This window comes from Apis cerana, linkage group LG7, assembly GCF_029169275.1.
Source record: "Apis cerana isolate GH-2021 linkage group LG7, AcerK_1.0, whole genome shotgun sequence".
In the NCBI taxonomy this organism is placed as follows: Eukaryota; Metazoa; Arthropoda; class Insecta; order Hymenoptera; family Apidae; genus Apis; species Apis cerana.
In genome coordinates, this window is record NC_083858.1 from 11,130,008 (window position 1) to 11,155,436 (window position 25,429).

General features: G+C 41.1%; 1 protein-coding gene across 5 annotated transcripts in view; it reads right to left on the minus strand.

The window, feature by feature from the left end:
* The window catches only part of LOC107999224 (discoidin domain-containing receptor 2), a 228,438-nt gene that overhangs the window by 176,190 nt on the left and 26,819 nt on the right, over positions 1-25,429 (minus strand). For 4 of the 5 annotated variants that reach the window (XM_062077201.1, XM_062077200.1, XM_062077196.1 and 1 more), the window contains exon 2: positions 3,232-3,300. The exons of the other annotated variant lie outside the window; for it this stretch is intronic. The gene's annotated coding sequence lies outside the window, so the exon portion shown is untranslated. The remainder of the gene's footprint in view (positions 1-3,231; positions 3,301-25,429) is intronic. 5 annotated transcript variants of the gene reach the window in all.

A 25,429-nucleotide genomic window follows, 5' to 3' on the forward strand; every position in this document is an offset into this window, starting at 1 on the left:
GGAAATATTCCATAAAATATTATTGGGTCGATGGGAGAAATTATATAGGTTTCTGATTTCCCTTAATTATTTAATTCGTTCCACGAACGTGAAACTGATAATATCGTGTCCTATATGATCTTGAACAATAAATCAATTTCCACGTGCGAAATATTTCTGTCTCTTTCAATCACTACACGAGTTTAAACAAGATATTTCTTGAAAATAGTAAAGAGAATTGTAAAAATGATGGCGATCAAATAGTTTCAGGAGACTATAATATCGAGCGAGCTTAAGAGATGAGCAAAGTTAGGAGAAATAATCGAAAAAGTCGGTCGAGTGGCGGGCGGTTGATCGATAAGTCGAATCGTTTATATCAAGCAAATCCGCGAGAAACCTATCGCTGCCCTTATTATTTCTGATAACAAACGTCATCGTACACACACACACACACATATATATATATATAAACTGGCCAGGTTCTTTCGTCAGCGGCCAGTTTCCGCGCTCGAAGCAACAGAGTAATCGCACGTTTCGATCCGATTCCGGAAGAGGGAAACATTTCCTGCGCCCGTTCGACCGTGTTTCCTCGGCGACCAACCACGCCCCACGTTCGGGGGAATCGAGAGAGGAAAAGGGATTTATACGAACGATTTATACGGGCAAGATTGCGTATCACCGCGGCCGCAAGAAATCCTGGCAAGTTCACCGAGGCCTCGAAACACAGAGGAGCCACTGTCTGGGAAGGTGGTTTGTTTCCGGTGAGTGGAAAGAAGTCGATAGCTCGGCCAATCTTGCGTCTCGATCTCTTTCCAATCCATTCTACACAACGATCCAACCTCTTCAACGTTTTTTAACTTCTTTTTTTAGCTTCTTTTTTCCTTTTTTCTGTTCAATAGTTGCATTTGCACGATTATTTCTATATATCGTTGATCACAGTGTAAATCACTTGTACTAATTGTAATACGTGCAATACGATAATAGGAGGGAAATTAAAAGAAAGGAAATAAGGTAGTATTTCTTGAAGCAGAGAAAATATAATTTGCTTTTAATACGTATAATTTACTTTTAATACGTTGTTCGAGCTCAGTGTAGTGGAAGCACGATTCACATCTACATAACGTAGTTTATTCCTATTTCCTTCGTTGAATATATTCTTTCTTACTGTACTTCTAATTATTCTTCATTTCAATCGAATCATTTCGCAATCCATCCCCTAATAGCAACTTGAATCATTTAATGACGAATTATATCGTTTCGTTCGTACGAAAATATTTCACTTGCTCAAGAAAAAATTGATCGCCAATTAAATCGGTATTATCGCGAATTAACGAGTCTCGATTAATCATAGAGTATTAGTCAAATTTCTCGTCGATTTTCGCGATGACGAGTACACAATGGAAGCGCTCAAAGGATTTTTAAATCTGGATCTGCCCGTCGAGAAACTTCGGTAATTCGGTTACGCATTCGCAATGGACTTATCCTCGCCCTCCCCTTCCAGGATTGGATCCAAGACTCTTCGTTGACTCGATTTTCTCTCGAGCAAGATGTAAAGCGCGGCCGGGAGAAGAGGAAGGTTGAAGAAAACTAAGGTTTAATCTGTTTTTGCTTTCTCTTTTCTCGTATGGAATACGAGATATTTTTGATTCGATGTAATTACGTTACAAGTTGTCTCTTATATCTAATTTCGTAAATTTCTCTTTAACCCTCCGTGACTTAGCCTTTTATCGAATCTTTTCAATATTGAATTTTAGAACAACGTTTCTTTCCGAGTTAGAGATTTCACGATTGATTAAATTTTCGCGGGATACCACAGTATCTTAACGTTTAACATATTTTGTGTTTAAGTTAAAATGACACTTTTCAAAAAAAATATCAACGAAAGATCAATATCCTACATATTTAATATTTAACGTCTTCAAAATCTCCTATATCGAAATACATTAGAATATTATCAGAAGGAAGAAGAGACGTTCTTGAAGACACGATTTGTTTCCATATTATTGTTTTCTAAATCTTTCCCTAAAAAAAAAAGAAAAAAGAAATAAAACCGCACTCGACAATAATGGGAGAAAAACTAAACCTTACACGGCCTCGTTTTTCTACCGGTTTCGACCAACACCGAGTGGAAACAAAGATGGAAGAACGATAATAGACCAGAGCGGGACGACGAGGCGGGTATTTCGAAGCTTCCGTGGAAGGCCACTTCTGTCCTCTTCAGGGACGGCAAGTTGCCTCGGCTAATGCACGTTAATCGCACGGTAGCTGACGAACACTCCACAAACGTGGTCCCCCTCGACGGCATGAATGATTCAGCGGGCGAACACAGGGAGCGGAGGGTCATTATTGTTATAAAGGGTGAATGAATTTTACACGGAACCCGTGGGTAACGAGGGTAGAGAAAGAGAGAGAGAGAGAAAGGTCGAGACGATGACCGGCGACACTCATAGTTCGATCACCGGATGAAATTAGATCGATAAGCCACTTTTGTGAAAAAGGGGAGTTCTCGCAATGAAACGGAACGGAATGGAAGTTCGACATCACTGGTCGAACAATCCGCGAAGATAAAAAACCTTCGACAATTCGATTAGGGATACAGTTGAAAGAAACGAAGAGAGGGAAGGGGTGAGGAGGTGGAAATCGCGTGAATTATCGCGCTGGAATCGTTGCCTGGAGCAGAGCTCTTTTCTCTCCCCTCCTCGTTTTATGAAATTCCTGTCATAAGTTCCCCTCGGATAAGTTGATTGGATTTGGCCGGCCGCTGCATCTCCGCATCTCCGTAACCCCATTTTCCCGCGGAGAAAAGCGAGCCGTGGATTTATGGTACGAGCCATAAGTATATCGATGCCGCGGCTTAGATTTCGATTTGGACCGAGCTTCTCGGTCGAATCGCGCCAATTTTCACCGACGTATCTTCGATGAAACGTGCAGGACGGATGAAACTTTATGAAATTCGTGAGAGACGGCCCGAGAGGTGTGCTCGAGATATTTGGATGAGAAATCCTTGCTTGGAAATCGTCGCACGGGCGAAATGGAGGAGGAGGAGGAGGAGGAAGTGGAAAATATTTCGAGGATTTTTGGAGGAGGAATTCAAGTTGGGTTTGGGGAAGAAAGGTTTAGAAATTTTTAAGCCATCGTCAACGATATAGCCGCGTGGATTTCGATCGAGTCAGCCCAATTGCGCAGTTCGGCCGTGACTTAAGTAAGGCAATACGAATGAAAAGGTCCGATTGAACGGGGGAAAATACTCACCGGGTCGTTGGGCGTGCGTCTTCGCTTGTTCCACGTTTCACTGCATCTTCGACCGTGGTTGAAGAAAATCTGCAAGCACGAGAATAGAAGAACTTGGAGATATTCGACAATTTCAATTTTTATACTATGAAGCAAATCTTTATTTCAATAATTGCGTTATTCCAGTTTTAAAAATGGTTAATTGAACACCCAGTCACCCTATGTTCTCATAAATAAATTTGAAGAAACGAAGGACTGAGTGTGCCAAGTAAACTCGAGTTGCCCCTTACCAAATATTCTAAAATTAGCCTCCCTATCGAACGACATCACACTTCCCTTCCCGATTAATTAAAACCAATAAATTTCACCCAAGAATACGGACGAGTCGAAAAATTCGTAAAATTTTTTTACTCTTGTCGCATTGAATCCAGGAAAGGATCTACTGATCGTCGCATCCGTATTCCCCGGATTTTGAGATTGAGTCGGTCAGTTGACGGTAGATACCCTTCTTTATCATTTTTACGGTTGGGCAGAAGGCGGGTGGCGTCCGCCATATTTATCCAAGCGTGGCCCGGCAATAAAACACAGGTCTGCCCCGCGATTCCGCCGTGTTCGCATGATATTTCGCTTCAGAATTCGCTTAAGACATTCTCGGGATACGGCAAGGGTAAATACGTAGCGAGCGTATATCTGATTTAATGCGGAAAAGACGGAAGAGACGAGATTGCGAGAGCTGGAGAAGAAGGGGGGGAGAGTAGAAATTTGACGAGTGCACAGACGAACCGTTCTTAAAGGATTCATCGAGAAACGTTCGCCTGCTCGCGGCAGAGTTATTCAATCTGATAACGAATTCATTCGATGACAGGGCGCCGCGTTACGGCTCCTCTGTCAACACGGACATGGAATTCCGCAAATTTGGAATATTGTGACGGAAGGTCGTGCAAATTTTTTTTCTTTTCTTTCTTTTCTTTCTTTTCCCTTTCTTGGGTCTCGATGCTCTGGGGATTCGTTCGTTTTTCGTTACAATCACGTATTCCTTCGTCGTTGGACATAGAAATTTGTAACGTGCGAAAAGACGAATGATAATTGTGACTGATTTCTCAAAAGTAAAAAAGAAAAGAGAGAAAAAGAAGTTGAAAACTTGGAAACTGATTTCGTGTTTTCTAATTTTTCGAATGGAATCGAATGCGATCGAGGCATGGTATTAATTCGGAGGGGGATGGGGGACGGGAATAATACGATTGATTTCGAGCTGACCCAGAATGAGAGAGTTAATCGAATACGAGCGGATACGAGTTTAATAATAGAAAAAGTTTCCAGTTCTTACAAATTTAACAAGAAGCCCGGCTTCTGAAGTTTCCTATCTTGCTTCTTGAGCCGAATTCATTCAACCGAACGATCAAGGCAATCTCAGCGTGAACCTCTCAAAGAGGTTCCATAGAGAATCGATATGTGTTGGTTTAAATGCTGCAGCACTTTGAATAACTTTGATCATCTCTTTCTCTCTCTCTCTCTCTCTCTTTGCTGCGCACGTGTACGTGTGTTTTTCTCCGATCATTTAATCAACGGAATATCTTCGTTTCTTTTTTTTCCAACACGCAATATTGGTTGAAAGAGAATTAAAGTAGAGTGTCCGGTACCGTTCTCCGGATCGGTACACGATCAAGAATTTACATCCGGCTATTAACGTCGAATTAAATTGGGTAGTTGACGGAAATTGCAGGTAGAATCTAATCTACCTCTAATCACAGGGTGATCCAAGTCGTCCAAGGTAAGAAAGTCCCAGTTTTGAATTATGATGCACATGCAAGACGCGATTTAACTTTTTCCAATTCGATCTTTCCACTACCTATAATTTCCACGAGATTGTAAACTCTGTTACGAAGGCAAAAAAACGTCCCAGTTTTGCTTCCACTTTTAAATTACGACAAGACACGAGTTAGAGACTCTCTTTCCAATTCCATCCTTTCCGCTGTCTATAATTTCCTCCAGACTCTATAGACTCTTTTTAAATGTAAAAAAAAAGAAAGAAAGAAAAACATCTCGCGCGTCGCAAAGTTACACAACATATTCGGCTAACGCAACATTCGAATGGGTAAAATTTTAACAATCAAGCTGATTGCAAATAAAAAATTCATATATATTATTCAATCTGAATACATGCATAATAACACAACGTGATAAGAATAAATAAGATGAAATTTAATTATTCAATTCAACGTATGAATATAATAAAATATGTATACACATAGAATACAATAACGAAAATTTCGTGCCACACGAGATGGCCTTCTTCAACGATGAGATCCCGCAATGTTGAGATCTTATCATGGGTTCAAAAACGAATCTAACTTTCATAAAAAAAAAAAGACACGATCGTGCGACGATATCGCAAAATATACTTGAAGAAGAGCTTACAATCCTCTCCAAAAGTTCGAATCACGCGCTCGCAATAACGTCTGCCGACTTTATCTCTAACCGTCCCTCATTTTCGTGTGCGGAACCATTTTGCGATACTTTTGTTTCACACCGTTCGGCCCCTCTCTCGTTCCCCTCCACCCCCTCCAACGTCTGGACGAAAAGTGTGGCCGCGGAGGACAAACAGGCGGGCGGGAAGCAAGCTATCGTTGCGCACGGTAATCCCGTGTTTTCTGGGTCGGTTGCACCCAGGATTGCGGTTGTTCAGAGAGCATTGTCTTCGCGAAATACGACCGCGGAAGAAACGAAAATTATACCTCCTCCCCCCTCCCATTCAGTCGCCAGTCGCGAAATGCTTTATTTCCTCCGTCGGCCGCTTCGTTTTCCCCCTTTCGCGCGGTTCTCCATCTTTCGGCCCTCCCCTTTTTCCGCGAGAGCGACGGCGAGGTCGTTTGCCTTTACGCCGAGCCGTGGAAGAGCGTTCCCTGGACGTGGCGAAAGAAGGATCTTGGAGATCGAAGGAAATAAAGTGAAATAAGAAAAAGAGAGGATAGAGATAAACATGTAACAATGTAATTCGTCCGAAAGAAATTTAATAAAAGTTGAAGTCAAACTTACTTCGATAATTCATCGTTGGAAAACATGGTAATAATTGGAAATAATGCCAAAAGGCTTGAGATTATTATACGAAAAACTCGATCGACTGTAAACGTTATTCGAGCATTTTAATAAGATAATTAGTGTGAAGTAACTTTATTTACGGAGAAATTTTTAACTAGTTACTTTTTCAACGGGTTAAGGGCTCAACTCTGGAGCAATACGCGATCCCACTCTTCTATTATTACCGAATTCCCCGATCAAACAAGGATTTTGTACTCTTAAAAATGTGGAAAGATAGATAAAAATTGTAAAAAGACGTTTACAAAAATCTTCTTAGATGCTAATAAACGTTATGAGCTACTCGTACTTAAGAAAAAGTCGAATATAAAGATCGTTGATTCTGAGAAAGATTCGAGTAACGAAAGGGACAGGGGATGACGTGGCAAGTGGTCGCGTGCCAGCAGATGCTTTTTGCCTCTTCTGTCTCCTAACACGCGTGTCCCCGTGTTATCTTCTCGTTAACTGCCTCTCCCCTCCCCTCTTCTTCTTTCTTTTCTTTCTCCTTCCACCGATCGACTCTTCTTTCTCCAGCTCTCCAGCTCTGCCTCCTGTATCGGAAACACCGCGTCGAATCGAATCGAGTCGAATCGAATCGACAGGAAAATCCGATGATCGATACGAACCCGGTTGTTGTAACGAGATTAGCAGGGAAATTTAAGAATTAAGCGTGATTCCTTCTCGTATCGGATCCGGTGATGGACGTCAAGTTGAATTTACGGCCGGTAATCCTCGGGCGAAGGAAACTATTACTTACCCCGGGGCGGAAATCTAATTTTTCGCGGAGAGGGGTCGGTGAGAGGCATCGAGTGCGATAACTGAAACTGCAAATTCTTCTCCTCTTCTGTTCCAGACTCGGAGAAAGATAAGAACGAGGGAGGAAGGAACAAGAGAAGGAGAAGGATTATAATGGAATGGGATAGGAGAATCAGTGAAGGAAAGAATAGGCTGAAAAGCCTGTAACAAAATTCGTTGATTATCGCGATAGGATGTACGCTGGTTGGCCGGGCAAACGGCATCGGTGATCGGGAAATGTGTAATCCGCGCGAATGTCGGGCCCGGATGGCCGAAAAGTGATTGCCGAGATAACGGCGCGAGAATGCCTGGCTTAGTTGCATAATTGAGCACAAATATCGTCGCATAATTGATCGAATGCCATGGCATTATGCAACATTATGCGAAGCCACGATAACCGTATAATTCAATGTGTCCTGATTAGACCTCCCTAACCCAGATTCTGGCTTACCTCGCGCGCAAGAGGGGAGGGAGGGAGGGAGAGATTCTATTTTCCCTTCCCCCCTATTATCGTGTATAATTTGCATGAATGTGAAGAATCTTATTGCCGAGCTAAGAGTTTTTTAACTTGTATTATGGTAAAGAAAAAAACATTGTCGATTTATTTTTCATCACATTCTTAGTAATTTTAAAATTTGCTGCACTTGGCAAATAGAATAATTTCTAGAGAAAATTATAAAAATTTTTAAAAATTTGTTATATTTATAAAATGTAAAGAATTATGTTACTATTTAAATATAAATTTTGTTTAAAAACGTAATTTTTGGATTTAAGATGATCACTGGATCGAAGAGAACATTTGCACTGTCAATCGATTTTCCCATTGCAATATATTAATATTTCTTTCTCCTAATAAGGAGGAGGAGGAATTGATAAACTTGAGGAGGAAAAGGAATCAATAAAAATAAAAAGGAGGAAGAATTGAAAAAAAATAAGGAGAATAAGGAATTGATAAAAATAAGGAGGAGGAGGAATTGATAAAAATAAGGAGGAGGAGGAATTGATAAAAATAAGGAGGAGGAGGAATTGATAAAAATAAGGAGGAGGAGGAATTGATAAAAATAAGGAGGAGGAGGAATTGATAAAAATAAGGAGATGGAGGAATTGATAAAAATAAGGAGGAAGAGGAATTGATAAAAATAAGGAGGAGGAGGAATTGATAAAAATAAGGAAGAGGAGGAATTGATAAAAATAAGGAGGAGGAGGAATTGATAAAAATAAGGAGGAGGAGGAATTGATAAAAATAAGGAGGAGGAGGAATTGATAAAAATAAGGAAGAGGAGGAATTGATAAAAATAAGGAGGAGGAGGAATTGATAAAAATAAGGAGGAGGAGGAATTGATAAACATAAGGAGGAGGAGGAATTGATAAAAATAAGGAAGAGGAGGAATTGATAAAAATAAGGAGGAGGAGGAATTGATAAAAATAAGGAGGAGGAGGAATTGATAAAAATAAGGAGGAGGAGGAATTGATAAAAATAAGGAGGAGGAGGAATTGATAAAAATAAGGAGGAGGAGGAATTGATAAAAATAAGGAGGAGGAGGAATTGATAAAAATAAGGAGGAGGAGGAATTGATAAAAATAAGGAAGAGGAGGAATTGATAAAAATAAGGAGGAAGAGGAATTGATAAAAATAAGGAGGAGGAGGAATTGATAAAAATAAGGAAGAGGAGGAATTGATAAAAATAAGGAGGAGGAGGAATTGATAAAAATAAGGAGGAGGAGGAATTGATAAAAATAAGGAGGAGGAGGAATTGATAAAAATAAGGAGGAGGAGGAATTGATAAAAATAAGGAGGAGGAGGAATTGATAAAAATAAGGAGGAGGAGGAATTGATAAAAATAAGGAGGAGGAGGAATTGATAAAAATAAGGAGAAGGAGGAATTGATAAAAATAAGGAGGAGGAGGAATTGATAAAAATAAGGAAGAGGAGGAATTGATAAAAATAAGGAGGAGGAGGAATTGATAAAAATAAGGAGGAGGAGGAATTGATAAAAATAAGGAAGAGGAGGAATTGATAAAAATAAGGAAGAGGAGGAATTGATAAAAATAAGGAAGAGGAGGAATTGATAACAATGAAGAAAAAGGGACTGCTATTTTCCCTTCTCTTTTCTTTCTTTTTCCCCCTTTATTTTCCTTTCCTCTTTCTTTTTCTAAATCATCCAATCGAACGGAAATTCCGAATTTTTTCTTTAATTCTCAAAGATATTTCGGACTACGTCCGATTAAAAGTAATCCTACGAGAAGAAGGAATTGATAAAATGAAGAAAGAGATGGAATTCATAAAAATGAAGGAAAAGGTGGAATTGATAAAAACGATGAAAGGAAAGAAATTGATAGAAATAAAGAAAGAGAGACTGCTATTTTCCCTTTTCTTTTCTTTCTTTTCCCCCTTTATTTTTCTTTCGTCTTTCTTTTTCTAAATCGTCCAATCGAACAGAATTTTGTCTTTAATCCTCTCAGGAGGAATAAAAATGAAGGAAGAGAAAGAATTGATGAAAATAAGAAAGAGGAGGAATTGATAAAAATGAAGGAAGAGGCAGAAATGATAAAAATGAAGAAAGAGAATGCTATTTTCCTTTCTCCTATCTTTCTGTTTCCCCCTTTATTTTTCTTTCGTTTTTCTTTTTCTAAATCGTCCAATCGAACAGAATTTTGTCTTTAATCCTCTCAGATATTTCCGTCTGTGTCCAATTAAAACTAATCCGACCCTACGAGGAGGAAGAATTGATAAAAATAAGGAGTAGGAGGAATTGATAAGAAAAAGGAGGAGGTGGAATTGATAAAAAGTAACAGAAGGAGGAATAAAAATGAAGGAAGAGAAAGAATTGATAAAAATGAAGGAAGAGAAAGAATTGATAACAATGAAGAAAAAGGGATTACTATTTTCCTTTCTCTTTTCTTTCTTTTTCCCCCTTTATTTTCCTTTCGTCTTTCTTTTTCTAAATCGTCCAATCGAACGGAAATTCCGACCGAATTTTCTCTTTAAAGTATTAAAAAATTCGGGGAGAAAGAGGAATTGATAAAAATGAAGAAAGAGGGGATGTTGTTTTCCGTTCTGTTTTCCTTCTTTTTCTTCCTTTATTGTTCTTTCGTTTTTTTTTCTAAATTGTCCAATCGAACGGAAATTCCGACCGAATTTTCTCTTTAATCCTCGCAGATATTTCCGACTGTATCCGATTAAAAATAATCCCTCCTACGATGTTAAGAAGAGGGTTGGCATGGCACGGTGAAAAGTTCTATGGTGAAATTTTGTTCCCGTAGAATCAAGGTATCAGTGATATAGATTCTAGGATTTAGAGAAAGAGAGAGAGAGAGAGGGATAGATTGAGCTCGACGAATGTTCAGCCTGTTCCACTTGATGTATTAAGTGACTGTTTTCGTTTTAACCGGATTTGTCGTTATCGGATTATAGGCTCGATTGCGAAGAATTCGTGAAAGGCCGGTCCGCAGGGATGAAAACGGAACGAGAATTTCACGAGATTCTGGATAACAACAATGTTTATCGATAAAATCTGAGAAATCGATATGTGAAAATTATATTCGTAAGCCGAAGTAACGTTTCTTACGTCAAACAGAAAACGATGAACGCATCTAAAAAATTTTTTATATATAAACTTCCAAGCTTCTACGAGTCACAATTGATTTCTTCCGGTTTCCAATGAAGGATCGTACGATTTTGATATTTGATATCGTAAATTTATTACGTTGTACGAAAATATCGACAATTTTGCGCTCCTCTCAGAATTTCGTAAATTCTGGAATTACTTTAAATGAAAAATAATATTCTTAACCTCTTGATTAAATCACACATTCCAAAAAATTGAACAAGATTTAAAATAAACTATCGTCGGATGTGAACAGTTAAGAAGTACATCGAACTACATCGAAAGTGATAAAACCAAACCCTCCAAACAATTAGAATAGCTCTCGTATTTATCCCTTCATCTAACTCCGTTCAACGATGTCTTCTGCACGAACAAACATCGTTCCCTGTTCAATTCGACGCCTACTACACTGTCTCGAGCAGTGTTGATCTACGAGCAGTCGAGCCTAATCCACCCCAAAATACACCGAGCGACGCAGGCGCGTGACACACAGATGGCCGCTCCCTCGAAAATGGGAGACTAGACGACGTCTCTTCTCGTATCGTCGACGAAATAAGATACTTTCACGAAGTAATTTCACCGGAAAAAGTAAGTTTTCGGGGAGTAATAGCTTCTGCACAGGGTCGTGCCCGTGGTTCTACGTACTCGCGAATGAGGTTCGAGTCTCCTGGCTGCCGGAGAAGATTCCACACGAGTCGAGGGGGTTGAGATAGGTTAAAGGTCGAGGCATAACCTTAATCGTCGTCGACTCCAACTCCGTTTCTCCTCGCTCGGTTTCCTTTGGGGTGGAACTTTGGTTCTTCGAATTGATCGAGAGATGGAAATGCGACGTTCGAATACAAATAAAAGGATCGAAAAATTATTCTTCTCGAATTTGCAGGCCCCGTTCTGTCAAGATGCGTTCGGTTCAACCCGCATCTTGTTCCTCTCCCACGAACCCCTCGAATCGAGGAAAAACTGTGTCTCGTTTGTCCAATTCATTTCTGTTTTTAGATTCGCTTCGAGTCCACCACTTTAAGCGCGACGTTAAAAATAACAACGCGAGGTGAAATTTATTCGCGAATAATCGAATATTCGAGCCAGACCAAGCGCGCCGTGGCCACCAGCCATTCGTTCGATGTTTACCTTTGAATTTGATATCACGTTTAGATCCGATCTAAGTGATGTGGCTTCGTACCATTGACCTGATTATGAGTGACCATTGATTATTGATTACTGTTTGACCCGGCCATGCCATTAATTACTGTCTGGCCGTACCTGATAATGCTTGATTGTGTGCTAAACCTGACAGCCCGCTACATCCAGAATATTCATCCTGCGCGGGATGCAATCTATGGCCGGGGCCGTGTCGTTATTTAGATTCAATCAATGGTGTATCCTCGCACGAGCAATCGACAACGTGTGTCGCGATCAATGGAATTAACGAAGGTAACGAGAAAACCATTCATTATCCCGATAATCGCCCCCCTATTTCGTTTGTAAATTTTTAAATATATTAAGTCGAAAATAACACCGTCGTAAAACGCAAGAAACAAAGAGAAAAAACATTTTTTTCTCCATTGATCGAAAATCACGTACGCGTTCACCCGAGGGGGAACGAAACCACCCCTTCGACCCTTTCACAAAGGTGGAGCACGTGTTTTTTTCGTACGTACGCCTGGCAATACGTCACCCTAGATCGCAGTGTGTTGCGAAACGTGTCCAGGACACGTAACGCATGAGCCCCGCAAACCGTTGAGTCATTCTCTCCGCATATCTACCACACCGCGATAACACACTCGACACAACGCGCCACCGCGTCAAGCGTCTAGACATGGTCGAGGGATGGGGCGAACGGAACTATCGGTGACTTTTACAAACGCGTGCCCCCACTCCGCGCGTAATTACTATATCGTTCCATCGTTGGTCGTATCTCGATTCAAAACTGTACATTCGGCGCCGATAAGAAAGTGATTTCGCGCCTCGTCACGAAGCATCGAGTATACGCGTTTAAACGGCATAGTAGTCGCGAGCGAATAGTTTTGAGACGCTTGACGCGCTTCGTTTGGGGGGAGAGGAAGAAAAGAGGGAGAAAGATGGACGAACGTTCAAGTTTCAATTCGACGCAACCGAGGGAAGGAGAGCAATGTCACGGCGGAGAAAGCTGGCACAGGTTCAAATTGGCGGTCTCGTCTCCTCCCAGAGGTCCCTCATAGACTCCTGATTAGATATTCCAATCAGAATACCTGACGAGAATACTCACTTTTGGCGGATTCTCGGCGCACTTACGCGACACCCAGAACCTCGTTCCCTCTAATTGGATCCGTCATTGTAATTACGCTGGCTTTGCAAAAATCGATTTTCATACCATTTCGCCCCTCGAGCGAAACGAGCCTCTCGAACGCCTTCGTGCACGCGTGTGCCGCGTGTACGTGTCGAGTAAGGTGTTTCCATCAGTGTCCAAACGTTATTTACCGAGCAGAAAATTCGTATCGAACGTTCAATTTAAGATAATTGAAGAAGGGGCTTGTTGGATCCTTGTCCAATTTCGCCTCTAATTTTGCTCTCTAACGAGATAAGAAATTATCAAGAAATTATTCAAGATTTTAAAAAGACTAAGGAAGGGACAAAAGTTTCTTACCTCGAATTCCCTTCGATCGGTTAATAACAATTATTGATCCCTTATAAGTGATTCTTATTAACGGGGGAAGAAAATTAAATTCTTATAAAATTAACCGAAATAATCTTTTTACACTCGAAACGAGTTATCGAGCTTCTGCTGTTAATCGGCCGAGCTGTTGTTATTAATTCATATTAAGCCGACAATAAGAGTGGGCCGATCCACTTTTTGGCAAAACAGTTGTTCACATTAATTGGCGCATCCGGAATTTCGGCTCGCGGGCGGGTAAACCGAACGGTGAGTCAGCGAATCAAATGACTCACACCGCCACTTCACTTCGCCCGTCTGCATCTTAACGAGCAGGATATGCGTTAAGATCAAATAAAGAGCTTCCGCCCGGCGGAAAATCAAGAAACGGTCTTGGCTAAAATTTTCAAGAATTTTTATCGCGTTCCTCGTATCTTGCCTTAATGAATATTCCTCGCGGTGCACCGGCAAATTACTGGAATCCAACCGAAATCGTCTTCAATGGGAATATGATAATCAAGAGCGGATTCTCAACGGGCATACTAATTGTCAGGACCAAGGACTGAGAGGTGAGAAAATGGAGAGTAACGAGGACGATGCTTCGAGATTCCTCGAGAATTAACTAGATTATTATTTTTTCGCGCATCGAAAGAATAATGATTGATTGTTGTTAAGACAAACTAATTTTCAGGTAAATCAAGGGCTAAAAGATGATTTTGAATTTACATGATTTTTTTTTCCATTTCCATGATTTTGAGATTCTTTGTTATTATTTTTTTTTTTTTTTAGTTATTCGATGATTCGATGAAGTTGAACTTTCGAAATCTCGTGTTTCGAGCGAGATACGTATAATTCTCGCGATGGATTGGGTTATTGAACTCGTGTGGTCGGTCGTATGTTACGAGGCAATAAACCTCCATCTGGGGATTCGTGTCGGACATCTTTGAGATTAAGCTTCGTCAGGTCCGTTTATCCTGCGACTTCGTTTATCCTTTGCGCGTGTCGGTGCGATCTATCTTTAAAACTTGATCCCATTCTTTAGAAATTATTTATTTGAAAGAATTTTCGAGCTACTTTTATCGTGAAGTCGAAAAAAGATTATCAAGGACTAATTTGCATAAAGATCGAGGAACGGCGTAAGATTAATCTCGAAGTATTAATTTAACAGCGAAACAATCAAAAATCATTTTCCCAAATCAAAAAAAAACTGTATCCTTTTCCAATTAAAACGAAATTTTACTTGTTATCCCGAACAATTTACGGACAAATATTTCATAAAACCGTGGATGTCGAGCGTAATTAGGTCGAATCATTTCGTTTGATAAAATCAAGGGTGTAATTAAGCTTTCGCGGAATATTGACGCTTCGAGTATCCCCCTCCCCCAACGAGAGAATGGAAGCAAGTCGATACGGAGGCCGGAGAAGAAAAGAAAGAGAGAGAGAGAGAGAGAGATGAAAAATAAGAAAGGAGAAGGAAAGAAAGAGAACACGACAGTGCGGCTTTCTCAAAGCGTGTGCCGTTACCGGCGTACTTATTAAGACTTATTACGGTTCTCACGCGCGGAGCCAACTACAGCCTCCTTTTCTCAACGAGGAAAGCTCCTTGCCTAGCACCACCACAGTCGTTGCACAGCCGCGCACTTAATTGTTATAAATTGCCCCATCGGTTCGCGAAATGATTTACCGCCTCGCCTCGCATAAATTGCAACAAAGACTTTTCGTTAAGAGAGTGATTTACGACTTCGCAACATCGTTTCCACGATGGTTTACGCAGCACCCTTCTCTCTCTCTCTCTCTCTCGCTTCGTCGCTCAAACTTCCCCTTGGAAAATTATTATTCGATTATTATTCAATTCGAGCATCGCTCCGAGTATCTATCTCACCACGAGGAGCAACGATTTCGTTCTCACGTTTGCAAAAACTTGCGTCGCGCGAGGGGACGAAAATTGGATTAGGACGATTCTATTCTGCATGGACTAAGCGACCGTTTGTACTGGAATTCGGTGTGGATTCTGGAAAAGCGAACGTGCGAATGGTATTGTTTCTAATTAATATTTAAGCTACGTGGTCAACCGTTGAATCGAGACAGGAGAAAAAGAAACTCTTCACGGACGAATCGAAGCATAATTCAAGTTTCAAAAAGGTCCGAGAAAGGCTGTCGGCTTCGACGAATCCATAGCATTCGACATTCCTATTCCACGCGACGCGAACGGCGCGCCAAGGAATAAACGAGACGTTAACGCGATTTGCATAGAGATTTTCACGCTAATGAAATTAGGCATCGAGCGTTCGACGGTGGACGCAATGATAGGAAGAAACGCGTTGGCCAACCTCATTAATGAAGATGCGGAGTAGGATTCTCGGATTCGTTGGATCGGAGGCGAAAATTAACAACGCGCGTAAGTTCGGTCGGGATCTATCTAAGTGGAGGAAAATAAACGAGGGAAAGAAGGGCGCGCTGTTGAGGGAGGCGAGGGATCGGTTCCCCGACTCGTTACAACCGTCGCGCCGTCTCACTCGAACGATTTTCCGAGAAGGGATCGCTTTGAGCTCGAGCGCTGGCGCGCGTATAAATACTTGGAGAGCTCGAGCCGCCGCGCCGTTAAAACGCGCTCCGCTCAAAAGACACGAGAGAGAGAGAGGGAGAGGGAGAGGGAGGCGAGTGTACGAGTGGCTGTACCGATAAAACATCCATGCATATTGCTCCGTCGCGACTGCTCGCTTCAATCTAATAAAGTTTTCCAAACGATGGTGGTACAATGTGGCGCGAGCATCGTTTCCACGAACCGTAAAGACGTGCAACCAAATCGTGAATCGCGAACGTAATTTATCAATAAAAGCGAGAAATTTTGAATTCGTGCAAATTGTTTTGGGATTCGTTTCAGATTTTGTGTCAAATTGTTTCGTGTTACGATGGTAAAAGAAAATACTTTGAAAGAGTAATTAATGCAATTATTTCTTAATGCTGAGAAAATCAAGCAGTTTAACTGTAAATTTATTCGAGGAGAGAAAGAATTCCAAGTTCTTTAAAATAATATATTACGACGAATATTTGTTTCGAGACGTTTAAAAAGTAGAATTGTAAGAACTAGGGCGACGGTATACAGAAAAGAGCGTAAAGATTTCAAGAAGTAAGAGGCAATTCGATATTCAGCGGCGAGAATTGGTGCATCTATAATTCCACGTGTTCAATAATTCCTTACATAATGAAAGGAATAAACTTTCTTCGTTTCGCATTCCCTTTATGGAATATATAACCAGGGGATGGATAATTTATAGAAAGATAACAACGGTATCGATCCTTCGGAACTGAACTAAACTTCCAACTACGTTTTTCTTTCCTTTTATCTTCTCGTTATCGCGCGTTTCGTGTCGTTTCACTCGTTTAATCGTTAAACTTCCTTCCTCCAAGATTTCCAAGATCCTCCAAGAAGGCAGAAAAATTTCCTCCGTGCAAAATTATCGACTCGATCTTTAAACTTTCCCTCCGTTCCTTACGTCACACTTGCTCCCAGGCTTGCTTCCAAGATCTGGAGAGGAAGGGCAGCAACAGGACAGCGGCTGTCAAGCCTCGAAATCGATCGATCGAAGTCTGTCGTTTCTCACCGAGCCGAGTATTCCAACTCGACACGCTATCGATTCGTCCTCCGCCATTTCCGCCATTTCTGACACTCCCTCGAATTCGTTCCGCGGAATTCCTCGCGGAATTCTTTTATATTTTAACTTTTCTTTTATATGTTAACGAACTGGCCCGCCTCTATCCCGATAGAGGATAAGAAATCTTGAGTCTATTAAAAGAGTTTCGTGACTCGCAATATCCTACTTTCACCATTTTCTCCCGTTTTACTCGAACCGTCGTTTCGCGATTGATAACGAATCCTCGTCGCCGAAGCAACGCCATTCGTAACAACGGATGAAACGACGACGAAACAAATTATAGAGATCCACCTCGATGATATTTCATCTGGGCGAGGGAGAGCACGGTTTTCGAATTTCGCGTGAAACTGTGGATACGTGGAGGGATAGTGGACGAGGCGGTAAATCAATGGAAAACTATTTGCCAAACTTTTCGCGCGCATCCAACACTCGAATGGCAACTTTTCACCTTTCGTTTCCCATCTCACCCCTCAACGTTCGTTCGAAATTCTACGGTCGTTGAATCGAATAAAAAAAAAAAAGAAGAGAGAGGAGAGTGAGGAGAAGGAGAAGGAAAATAAAGAAAGAAAAAAAAAGAAGAAAGGAGGTGGAGCTCGTGAATAAAAACCGGGTGGGTTCGGTTGCAAAAAGTCGGTGAATCTGTTTGACTTTGTCGACAATTGGGGAAGGGTGAAAAATAACGGCGAGCTGTTCTCCCCATTTTGCCTTTACCCTATTTGTTTTCCGCGAATACTTTGCCGGTTCGGCCGTTCACACTCCGTCGATTTTCGCTCGAGCCGCAAAATTGGCCCGGTAACGAGCTGGCTCAGCTCTGCGGAAACTTTCGAAGCGTTGAGCCGGAATAAAGCAATAACTGTAATTGATCTGATAACTTAATATGCGAGCCGGACAATACTGTCGAATATGCGAACCCCGCTGTAAACCCTATCTTTATCGCCCCCCCTTTATTTCTAGCAGCGATGCGAGGCTCGATACCGCATGCTTGGAGATGCTTTATCGCGGAATGTAACATTTTCCGGGCCATTCTCCGAATCCCCAATCTCCACGATTAATATTTACGATTATTAATTTTATCGAACTGTATATACGCGCACGATAATATAATTTAAAATAAAGTTAAAATAGAGTTTCTTCTTAGAGAATTAATTAGAGAAGATGGAAATATTAAACATTCGTTCGTATAATAAATAAAATTCAATTCGATTCGAACAACTTCTATGTAAAATTATCCTCTACCTGTTATAAATAATCCATCATTTCTCGTTTCGAACAAAACCTATCTTTATACGACTTATAAACGTCTTATAAACTCAACGATATCGTGTCGAATATCTTGTTTACGTACGCAATGGTAAACTGATTAAAACCGTTCCCACACGAGATGTCGCATCCGACATTTATAAACTTATTTACGCGCATAATGGTGAAGTGATTAAACGGTCGCGTGTACACTCGAAATGCGCAACACGGTAGAACGCATTATCATAGAGAAAGGGAGGGGAGGGAGAAGGGCCAACTATCGCCCAGGGCTGAATTTGAAAATTCCGCCATGCGTAACGAAGCCACCATTAAGGTATTCTCGCCTGCAGCCGTCAATAAACACGCGTCGCATAAATTCCGTCCTGATCGATGCTACCTTTTGCTCAATCAGATATTCGTGGATCCATCGTTCGTTCAAATACACCGTGTGCCGCACGCTGTGTATGCCTTCTCTCTCTTTCTCTTTGTCTATCTATCTATCTCTATCTCTCTTTCTCTCTCGGCATAATTATACGCTACCACGTGTTAACGGGGAACGATCGTGTTTGCGATTCGAATGATACGCGGCTCCTGATTTTGACGTCGAGGGAGGGAGGGGGGAGATGTGAAAACTGTCTGATATTTCCAAGTGAAATATTTGTGAGTGTATGTGTATATATATATATAATCCACGAGAGTGGATTTTCGTGAGTGAAGTTTCGATCCGTACGAATGCAGGCTAACTTTTCCACCTTTAATCATCCAATGATTTGCTCAACTTGCGCGGATTTTATGGAGGAGTTCCATCTGTAATGATACGTACTTCTTATCGTTAATTGAAATAAGAAATTTAAAATTGTTCCTCTTAAAAATTTTTATGAATTCTCTTTACTCTTTACTTAAAAGATGGAAATTCAAATATTGTGACGTATCTTTAGTGTTAAGAAAGGAAGAAAAATTCTTTTATCTTCTTTCATTATCATCCTTTTTAATAATATTTCTTGTATAAATCGGTAGTGTATTTTACCAAAAATTAACTTAGTTTCCTCGAGGAAAGTTCTTGATTGCATTAGGGATAGTAATACACTCGTGAAAGAACGAAATGAAAAATCTTCGATGCAAACCACGGATCAATTCCACTACCGAAGATTCCAATGGAAGCCAAATTACGAGAGGAGAGGAACGAGCATCCAAGGCCAATACTAATCCACTTTAATTGTCACGAAAAGAAATAACTGGGGATTACGCCATCGGATATGCAAGTGGACGAAAGGACATTGGCTGTAAAGGAAAAGGAGGGGAGGAATAAAGAAAGATGACAAAGAAGGGAAACGGAAAAAGAGGGGAAAATAACGGGCAAGAGTCGAGAACTCGTGGCGAAGTTGTTGAAAGCGTCGTTCGTCCCTGGTGATTTTCCGAGGCCGTAGCATAGCCACTGGCTCCTGCACTATATCTATCTAGTATAAAAACCCATCGTTCCGCTTCCATTCTGCTCGCAACCCTTCTGATCTTCTTCCTCCTTTCCCCCTGTATCCCTCACCTGGCAAACTTATGCCCGCGATAGCCACTCCATAAATAAATCCTCCGGATCTCCTCCGGATCGCGGAAACCTTGGGGATATAAGCGGGGAAATTGAGAAAAATTGTGGCGCATCTTACCACGTATCGATAAAGTAATTAAGGGTGGAGTTTTATTATCAGGATACCGATAGCGCTTAGAGCGAAATGACTCGATATCATCGTTTCTTCTTCGAAAAGAAAAACATTGATTGTTTAACAAATTAACTCGCGATTGAGTTTCGAATCGATCGATCATTGAGTTTAAATTATTATAATCGTCGATTCGCTCGAATCCCGATTCTCTTTCATGTCATGAGAATGCTAAATTCGATAATATATACAATCGTACAATCGATCGATCAAAGCATCGGTTCGTTACAAGATGAAAAATGTAAATTATGTAAAATCTTGGCAATAATAATAGCAAATTTTATTAGCAGAAATCGTATCTCTCCTTATTTCCACCCGATCTCGAGCCGAGGCGAAGTTTCGATACGAATGAGGATAAACTTATTACCGATCCCGGTAATATTTGAATGATTTTGAGAATACAACTACCGCCTCGCTGCCACGAGTTTCAAGTTTGAAGCGGCAAACTAGACGGAGGCGCCGGTCGAGAATTATGCAAGTTCCTAACCCCAGATTAGGGATTCGCGATGTATCTAATGGCATTATTAGGGTCGTTGCTAGGAAGTGGTACGCTTCTGCGAGAGTGGTTGATCCCAGGGTAGCACTAAATTTCTGGCTTATAATGCAACCTAACTGTACTAGTACCATGGAAGGAGAATATTGTTGCATCTTTGTAGTTCTCCCTCATCCTGTCATATTTTCTCCTCTCCTTCGTTCTATCTCATCTATTTTTATCTCTCTCTCTTTCTCTTTGTTCTTCTTTAACATTTAACTTTCTATCGCGAATATCTATTTTACGATACGGGTATATTCTACGAGAATGACCTTCCATATGGTAGGTCATCCGAAACAAATGGGATGCTTACGCCATATCGCGCTTTGTGAGCGGAAACATTTAAACGTTTCTCGTTCCACTTCACGTGCATGTATTAATTAGTATTTCCCGGCCGCTGTGAAATTTAACTGTACAAATCCGCGTGTACAAAGTATTTAATTAACCTGTCACACAATATCCGAATGTTAAACGGAAGCGGCCGTGTGTTGTCCAAAATTTGGCGCGTCACTAACAATATCCCATTAATATCGATCGCAACGTAGAGAGAAGGCGTTCCTTTCCGTACAAGGTCAATTATTCTTTCCACGATTGGGCATTTATTAATTTTCCACCCTCTATTCGGATATATATTTTTCCAACTCCTTCTTTCCTCCATGGAATTTAAAAAGATAGCAGTACACGTTTCCACCTATATCCCCCCTAATCCGCAACAAAAGATCTCGATCACCAGTTCGAGAAATTCGCGGAAAGAAATTAACCAAGAGTATCCCCCTTCGAGAATTTCGTATAATGACGAGGACACTCGACGAGGAGAGTAACTCGCCATTGCGTAACTTGAACAATTTGTTTCACTAGGCCATTCGTTCGACCAACGAAAGCGTGGAAGGGAAAGGAGGGAAAAAATAAGAGAGAGACGAGGATGGAGGAGGGTCACCATCGTTATCCATTGTTCCAGGGATCGGTCCAGATGACAACCCATTCCGAAAATCGAATTTACTCGCTCGAAAACGGGACGCGTCTGTTGAATCGCGAAACTTTCCGCGCGGGATGTGTCCAAGAAAGCGGAAACTGGCTGCGCTTTCGCTCTCGGCCACATCGAGGCATCGCCAACCTCTTTCTCTCTTCCCGCAGTTGGCCGAGTTCCTTGGACGAATTTCGAGGGCCGGGACACGGCCAACAAGCCGGCTAGACGAAAAGGGACACCGCGGGCGGAGGGGAGGGAAGTTTGGAAACTGTCTGTCAGCTGGTTACCCTCAAACCGTTTTGCGTGTTTCTCGAGGAAGTGAGATAAACGGCGATAATGCGAGCTAACTCTATGATCGAGGCTGTTGCGATCTTCCTTACGCCGTGGAATTCCTGAATTCGGAAACTTTCCCCTCCTCGAGAAAAAGAGAGGAACGTTGATGATTCGTTTATTGTTCGAGTTGCAAGTTTCAGGGAAATCGCGACGCTATGTAAATCGAACAGAAGAAAGCTTTTATTCTCGAGCGGATCGAGGAGGGGAGGAGGGATCGAGATGCGGAGAAATGGAGTTGAAGTGTTTTATATATTCATTTTGTCGGATATTACTATTTTTTATTGAGATAAATTTTCGAAAATTTGCGACGAGTAAGTTTTTAGAGACGATATCTCGAAGAAGGGAACAGAGTGATGGATGTCGGTTTTCAAAGAATCGGTTGCCAAAAGTTTTCAAGTTCACAATCTTAAAATCGAATCGGGCAGATGTGTAACGATATTGAAATCATTCAAAGCCGTTTTCGCGGTTTGAACTGTTCGATATCGTAACAATCTTCTCGAAAGATTTTCGCATTAAGCCACAACTTTCGCAGTGAACGTTATCTGAGATACTGGGAGCAATAGATCGTTACGGAATAAGATGAGTCTCTCGAGCTCGTATCTGTGCAATATTAGAAGATATTTCCTAGAAAATTCACGACGGTGAATTTTTTTCTCCCTCTCTTATATTTCTGTTTCGTACGTATCATTCAAATCATTTCTCGTCTCTACTTTGATACGCTTCTAATGATTACGATCGGTTTCCTTTCCAACAGTTCGTATCTCATGTCTCCACCCGCCTCGCTGAATTTATTTACTACGTTTTCAGTTGATTTGCGACGATACTTTCGCGATACTTCTCCCTCTTTTGCAGTATTATTACCGTGATACTGAAAGTGCGCCAGCACCGATGCAACCTCTGCTAAGGTAATGAAAAGATTCGAGTAAATGTTTCCTCCGATTCCACTTTTTTGCGTTTGTTCTTCCCCTATTTGACCGTCTACTCCTGCGTTTTCCAGAATTCTGGACGAATATCGATCTCGAAATCCTCCTGTTACACGTTCACATTATTTCTTCGCTCTCTCGCTTTCGTTTCATTCTTTCACGCGACAACCTCTTCACGATGAATATTCGCTTCCAAGACAACATTGTGTAATCTTATTCGGTTTATGATTATTCAGTTTCAACTTGATGATTAAAGAAGGAAGGGACGAGGTGATATCTGCAATGAAAACCGAAAGAGATCTCGAGATCGTTTTCTGAACAAAAGTCGCAGTTAAGAAGATTGTCACGCACTTGGAATTAATCTTCTGGTTCGTAATATATCTGTGGGTATCGAAAAGGAGAAATCTTGGGGTATCTTATCGCTGAAAAACTTTTTAAAAAGTTTTATTCAAAGATAGCATATACGTTATAATCCCTCGCACGTTTCGTTAGAATTCCAGGAATAAGCTGGAAACATAGTGGTACACGCTGCTGCAACACTTGATTATTCCAGATTTACGAAAGACACGGTTCTTTCGTATTACGTTGCATTTCTTTCTTCATATCGAATCACCCTTTATTTATCCTCACATTATCTACACATGAATTATTGAAATATTTTCAAATTAAAATGACAGCAGAAAAAAACATCCCGTGCACAATTTAATTTCAACCCCCTCTAGGTAATTTTCAATTAATTTCAATTATTTATTAGAATGACATTTATTCGTATTACCCGTACAACATATTTTTTGACAGTTATTTGCGATTATTATTACACGTTCCGAACGATAAATTATCGAAATAACTTTGTTAAATTTTGCCCATCGCTGGTTTAAGATTATACGGATACGGGAAATGTAAAATGCAGAGATAATTTGAATATTCGTATAATTGTTTTGGCAATTATTCGCGATTATTATTATTATTATGCTTCGAACGATAAATTATCGAAGTAACTTTGTTAAATTTTGCCCACCGCTGGCTCCGAGAAATGTAAAATGGTACGCGATATATATCGGATACGTGTTAAAAACGGAAAAACAGAGACGTCGCGGACGGTAAGGGGGACAGGTTGGAAATTTTCGCGAAACAGGGAGAGAGAGCAACGAGCGAAAAAGCGTATATCGATTGCGGTGTCACTCCAGGGAATCGAACGGAGATGCGGATCAACGTATTTCCGCGTACTTTTGCAACTCTCCTCGCTCGCTCGAGCGTTCGCATTCGACCCCTGCGTAATCCCCTCGCGGCAATAATTTCAACAACCACCGGGAGCGTCTAATATTCGCGCCTCGAGCTTCCAAGTGGAATTTCTTGTCCGCGCGGGGTAAAATCGTTAAATGTATCTCGATATCACGTTGAATCGAGCGAGATCGAATCGTCCGGTGATGAAGCGTGAAATTTATTAACGCTGCTCTAAAAGTATAATCAACGGATGGATCACGGCTCGCGTTGGCTCGTTCGATCGATGGTTGAAAGGAGGAAGAATTTTGTTGAATTGTTTGGTGATAATATTGCACGACAGACGTATGTAAATAAATCTTAAATTATTTACGTATGTAAATAATTCTTCAGATTCCAGAACGTGTACAATCCCCCCCAGTGGAAGAAATTTAACGTAAATGATGTATCAAAAGATTGTTTCCGACAATAAATGGAGCTTCTTCCTAAGTATTTGTAATTCGATGAAGAATTCGTCGAAAAACGAACGAATTGGCGAACCTTTATCAGTGCCACGAAATTTAACACGAGGGAAACGTGGTTATTTCAAACCGATCTTCGTGACGTAACGATTCAAAGCCAAAGTATTTTTTACATGATCCTGTCGTATCGCATTCACCTCGAAATCTCCAAAAAACTGAAACGTCAAACGAATGAAACCACGAATGAAAAAAGTTAAAAAAAGAATAATAGTACACGCACATGAACCGTCTACTCTCTTACACGATATCGTACATAGCACACAGTTGTCGAATCGAACATTCATCTCGAAAATGAAAACGCACCTCTCGTAGGAAGAAACGGCCGAAACAATTATGTAGATAGACAAGGCTCGCGCGATTAAAGTCGAGAAAACCGTGATAATCGCCGCCACTTTCGGGGCCCGCGCAACGATCATTAAATTCTCATTAAACAAAATTTCGCGAACGAGCTAATTGTTCCCCGCCTCCATCGCTTCTCTCTCTCTCTCCCTCTCTCTCTTCACCCATCGACCTCTCGAAAACATCAGAAATTATTGCGCACGCCTACGGTTATGGAAACTCTGTTCCGGGAAATCGCTGGTGCAATCGTTTTTTCACGCCGTCGATTCGAAAAAACTGCGCAAGAAAATTTCGCCTTCGATTGGAAACGCTTTCGACCCGAAATTTCCGCGCGACTCGAGGCGAGATATCTCGGTTACCGTGGCTGAAAGTAGAAACAGAGTTAACTAGTCCGCCGTGAAGTTCCACGTCCGCTCGTACACGCTCCGCTTCCCCTGACTTCCGACAGCGCTTTTCACCACCGAGATTCTGACACTTGAACGTCTCCCTCTCTCCCTCTCCCACTCTCTTTCTCTCGCTTCTATTCGTCCGTGTAGTTCAACATTTTATTAAGGCGATGAAGCGATCATTGCGATTATCGCGATGAAGGATCACGCGAATTCGTTTGATGTCTTTTTTCTTTTTTTTTTTATAAGAAAGGAAATTGGAAGGTTGGAAGAATTGAAGATTAAGATG